Source organism: Hippopotamus amphibius, chromosome 3 (genome assembly GCF_030028045.1).
Source record: "Hippopotamus amphibius kiboko isolate mHipAmp2 chromosome 3, mHipAmp2.hap2, whole genome shotgun sequence".
In the NCBI taxonomy this organism is placed as follows: domain Eukaryota; kingdom Metazoa; phylum Chordata; class Mammalia; order Artiodactyla; family Hippopotamidae; genus Hippopotamus; species Hippopotamus amphibius.
The window spans coordinates 164,829,937-164,835,553 of NC_080188.1; the positions used below are offsets into that span (position 1 = coordinate 164,829,937).

At 43.0% G+C, this 5,617-nt stretch overlaps 1 pseudogene; it reads left to right on the forward strand.

Moving 5' to 3' along the window:
- The first annotated feature begins 2,218 nt into the window (after nt 1-2,218).
- LOC130848838 (elongation factor 1-alpha 1-like) lies at nt 2,219-3,468 on the forward strand (annotated as a pseudogene).
- The last annotated feature ends 2,149 nt before the right edge of the window (nt 3,469-5,617 follow it).

The following is a 5,617-nucleotide window of genomic DNA, read 5'->3' on the forward strand; positions in this document are numbered from 1 at the left end:
AGATTTGTGAGCTGGTTCGTTTGTTTCTTTGGATGCTAGCATTTGTGGGTTCCATTTGTGTTTTGTCTTGAATTTGTCTTTAAAAATGGGGAACGTTTCAACTATCCCTAAAGAAAGTCCTCTGAGTTGCATTTGGGTAAGTGATCTGATTACAGTCATGAACCGTGAATGAGAATAAGATGCTATTTTATTGTCCAGTACCTGTCAGGATCTCCACAAGGGGTTTATGCAGGTTTATTTTGGAACCCTGTGAACCATGTACTCCTATCCTTGCTGTGTTAATTGCGTTGTTCGCGGTCTCCTGTGTTGTTGGCATATGTAAAACCCCAAGACCAAACTTGAGGGTTTATTTAGGATTTTGTTTGTCCTTTGGGTTTTTCATTTCATTTTGTTGGGTACTGTTTCTCCATTTACAGCCAAATCAGTTTTGTGATATTTAAAACTTTTACTGATGTCAAAAAGAGGAAAGGAACAGAAAAGAAAAAACCTGTTTATGGGACATTCCCAGGGAGAAGAGAAAGTTTCCACTTGGTTCCTAAAATTACCAAAAGCCCCAGTCCAGAATTCAGCTCAGTTGGTAGATGTCAAGGCAAAAAGGCATCCTTTTAATGGTTGGAGATGACCAGTTGCTATCTATGGTTTTATGGTGGCTATTTTGTAAAGAAGCAGGGAAGAATGATGAAAAATTCTTTATATACAAGCATTTGTGTTATTACATCAGGGAAAATAAGAAAAGGGAATGAGAGTGAGGATAGGTTGCTTCAAACCTTAACTCCTCCAGCTGAGCTGGCTGCCTCAGCCACCACGATGTATCCACCACATCCCCCACCATCTGTTTCTATTCAGCCCCTATTCCCGACACTGGGGCTCAGGACTGCTCCCTCCTTATGGGCACCACTTAGAAAATCCTGTGTTAGTTCCTGGGGCACAGGGACTTGGTCTGGTATTGCCATCTAAGACCTAACAGGGCATCCATTTTGGGCCAGGAGCCACTCCCAGGGCGGGGCGATTTCCCTTATGCCCTTACCACATAGAGGTGCTAAATGCAAACAACCAATTGCCTGGGTTCCTCAGACTTGTTTAATTAGAAAGGTTGCAACCTCCTTTATAGGGAGGATCCTAAACACCTGAAGCCCACTTGGCAGCACCCACAGCTGAACCAAACTAAGACCCCAGTGAGGCACGAACACCCTTATGAGGGCACTGCTTATTGGTGCATCTTGGCAGGGCTTTGAAAAGGAGAACCAAAGAAATAGAATTTTAACAAAATTCAAGAAATTCAGCAAAAAAAACAAATGAAGACCCCTCCGAATTTTTGGAAAAGATTTATCAAGCCTACAGACATACTAATGCAGATCGCAAGGCTGAAAACATTAGGCTGGTAAACTTGACCTTTTTTGAGCAAAGTGCCTCAGATATCAGGAGAAAGTTGCAAAGATTAGATGATGCATTTGGAATGAACCCTTCTCAATTGGTAGATGTTGCTTTTAAAGCATTGAACAGGGAACAACAGAAGAAGGAAGGTGCAAAATGAAATGAAACATCACTTTTTTGACAGTGGCATTGGATTCCCGGAAGGCTAGTAACCCAAAGACATCAGAGTCCCACTAGAACATGCTTTAAGTGTACAGATGGCACTGATGAAAACCCCAGGAAAGGAAACTGAGATCTTTCCCCCAAGGTCTATGAAAAGGTAAGACCAGAGTGTGTGCTAATGCCACCCAGGGAAGGCCAAAAACATGTGGCCAATAGGAATCCCGCTAAAAAGTGATGCTGGGACACCTAATCAAACCCATATCCTCTGAGGCAAGAGGGTCACTTCTCCCCAGATTGATTTGTCTAAATACCAGCCAGTGTATTCAGAAAGGACAAAGAGGGCGGAAGAGCAGGATTTCACTTGGATCACACCTCGCCAGGCTGGAAACATAGTGCATAATTGGTTTGATCCCTCAGGCGCTCTTGGACACTGTGCTGCAGCACATTCACAATAGTACACATTACAGGAGAGATGCCACCTTGCAATGGACTCAAACATATCATGGGGCCTAACCTACAAAAAACTATCCATCAAGTCACTCAGAATTGCATGATTTGCGATAAAAATAACCCAAAGTCTGCTGTTGAACCTTCCCAGATGGGGACCCAACCCAGAGAAACCTGCACCACTGAGGACTGGACTCAAATGCCTTGAGCTGCAGGAAGTTTCAGATACCTGCTAATGTGTGTGGACACTTTGGTTCAGGATGGGTGGAAGCATATCCCACCCAGGCAGAAAGTCTCAGAAGAATATGCCCAGGTATTGGGCAAACTGAAAGCTGAACATGTGTGTGGTATCACCATTGATATTTCCCTGTGGAAACTGGAGACCAGCAAGTACTATGTGATCATCACTGATGCCGCAGGACACAGAGACTTGATCAAAAACATGATTACCGGCACATCTCAGGCTGCCTGTGCTGTCCTGATTGTTTCTGCTGGTGTTGATGAATTTGAAGCAGGTTCTCCCAGAATGCCCTTCTGGCTAACACTGTGGGTGTGAAACAACTAATTGATGGAGGTAACAACAGAATGGGTTCCACTGAGCCACTCTACAGCAGGAAGAGATATGAGGGAATTGTTAAGGAAGTCAGCACCTACATTAAGAAAATTAGCTACAACTGTGACACAGCATTTGTGCCAGTTTCTGGCTGGAATGGTGACAACATGCTGGAGCCAAGTGCTAACGTGCCTTGGTTCAAGGGATGGAAATTCACCCATAAAATGTCAATGCCCGTGGAATTACGTTGCTTGAAGTTCTGGATTGCATCTTGCCACCAACTCGTCCAACTGCCCCCCCCCAGGGCATCTACACAATTGGTGGTATTGGTACTGTCCCTGTGGGTCTAGTGGAGTCTGGTGTTTTCAAAACCCGGCATGGTGGTCACCTTTGTTCCATTCGACTTTACAATTGAAGTAAAGTCTGTTGAAATGCACCATGAAGCTTTGAGTAAAGCCCTTCCCGGGAACAACGTGGGCTTCAATGTTAAGAATGTGCCTATCAAATATGTTTGTCATGGCAACGTGGCTGGTGACAGCAAAAATGATGCACCAGTGGAAGCAGCTGGCCTCACAGCTCAAGTGACTCTCAAACCATCCAGGCCAAATCAGTGCTGGATATGCACCTGTGCTGGACTGTCACACAGCGCACAATGCTTGCAAATTTGCTGAGCTGAAGAAGATTGATCATTGTCCTGGGATAAAGCTGAAAGATGACGCCAAATTCCTGAAATCTGGTGATGTTGCCATTGTTGGTACGGTTCCTAGAAAGCCCATGTATGTTGAGAGCTTCTGACTATTTTCTTCTGGGCTGTTTTTCTGTTCATGATATGACAGACGTTTGCTGTGGGTATCATCAAAGCAGTGAACAAGAAAGAAGCTGGAGCTGGCAAAGTCACCAAGTTTTCCCAGAAAGCTCAGAAGTCTAAATGAATATTATCCCCAATACCTGCCATCCCAGTCTTAATCAGTGGTGGAAGAATAGTCTTACAACTCTTTGTCTCAACTGATCAAATGATAACAAAGCACCGTAAAGCTATGAGAAGGAAAGGAGAATGTTTTGTGGACCATTTGTTTTGTGTGTGGCAGTTTTTAAGTTATCAGTTGTTAAAATCAGTACCTTTTAATTGGTTAAAGCCCTTAAGGAAATTATCCCCTGATTTGGATTAAGGCATTGGAACTACATTCATCCTGGAGACCAAAATCAACAGGAAAAACTGAGAAAATGAATACTAATTTAACTTGAGATAAGGCTTTGTCAGTTCTGCTACAGAGCAGTGACCTCCAGAAGCAGACTTAAATTAGGCCCCTTTGAAATATTGTATGGTAGGCCTTTCCAGGTGTCTGCCCAGGAGAGAGAATCTATAAATTCTCTAAGAGACCTAGCAGTTGACAATTAGGTTAAAATTTTGGGCACTATACTAACGTATTCGAGCGTGAATCAAAAATTATCCACACTCTGGTTATATTAAGACTTCTGTCAATTCTACAGCCAGAATGCAGATAATTTTTGACTCACCCTTATATATACATATACACATATAGCATATATATATATAACATATGTATACATGAGTTTGTCTCCAACAGGTCTGTCTGTCCAACTGAAGTAAATGGTAATTTCATTATATCTGGAGAAGGGTCAACCTATTTGCTTAATTTTGTCCAAATACTAAATTTCCGTGCCACTTATATGTGTTGGGAACAGGAACTAAAACCCCAAGTTCAATTACAAATTAGACAACAAAGTGCTAAGGGTTTTTATCAGGTTCAAATAGTTGTAGATAAAAAAGGAAAGAGGTTTTTACTAAAGACTCTAAGGCCGCAGTCCCCAACCTTTTTGGCACCAGGGACAGATTTCGTGGAAGACAATTTTTCCACGGACTGGGAGGCAGGGGATGGTTTGGGATGACGTGCGCTTTGTTTCTATTATTATTACATTGTAATATGTAATGAAATATTTATTCAGCTCACCATAATCCAGAATTAGTGGGAGCCCTGAGCTTGTTTTCCTGCAACCAGATGGTCCCATCTGGGGGTGATGGGAGACAGTGACACCCGAAGTGTGTTGCTTATGTCTAGTCTACTCCACAATCTTGTTTTGGTTGCTTTCACTGCAGAAAACCCTGTTTCACAAAGATAGGATGTTGGAAATGGAAACAGGCTTTTCAGTGCTTTTGTGGCAATCTCAGGACATTCTGCCTTGACTTTAATCCAGACATATGGAGATTTGAAGTTGTCTCAAACATACTTTTAAGGCTGCTGTCATTTGCAATCTCAAGTAGTTGAGCCTCTTCTAGAACGGACAAAGTTGATTTACCTGGCTGATTCACAAATGGGTCTTGGATCCATTCCTTCCCATTTCAGGGGTCCTTTGTGGTTTGGAAGTAATGCTCAAACTTTTGAAAGCTGGGATTGGTGATCATGCACCACTTGGGAGAAAGAAGACCCTGGCTCAGTCTCTCTCAGAATCTCTGCAGATGTTTGAAATATGTCCACTTGTTGCCACCATAATTCCAGTTTGACTTTGAATACAGCTACTCTATTGGCCGACTTGAACACAGTTGTCATTCTCCTCTAAAGTGACAGATTGAGTTCATTGAGCAGGTTGAATGTCACACAAGCAAGTTTTGTGACCCATTCTTTGTCACTGAAATGTGCTGCCAGTGGTGACTGTTTTTCTAAAAGAAATCTCTGGAGTGGCTCTCGTAACTCAAAAACTCTGGCCAGTGATCTACCTCTAGAAAGTCATCTCACTTCTGTGTATAAGAGAAGACATGTGTGCTCTGTGTCCATCTCCTCACAGAGCTACATGAACAGACATGAGTTAAGGGCATGTACTTTAATGTGGTTGATAATTTTTTCAAATTAATTTACTTATTGGCTGTGTTGGGTCTTCGTTGCTGTGCACAGGTTTTCTCTAGTTGCGGCGAGCAGGGGCTACTCTTTGTTGTGGTGCGCAGGCTCCTCATTGCTGTGGCGTCTCTTGTTCTGGAGCATGGGCCCTAGGCATGTGGGCTTCAGTAGTTGTGGCACATGGGCTCAGTAGTTGTGACTCATGGGCTCTAGAGCTCAGGCTCAA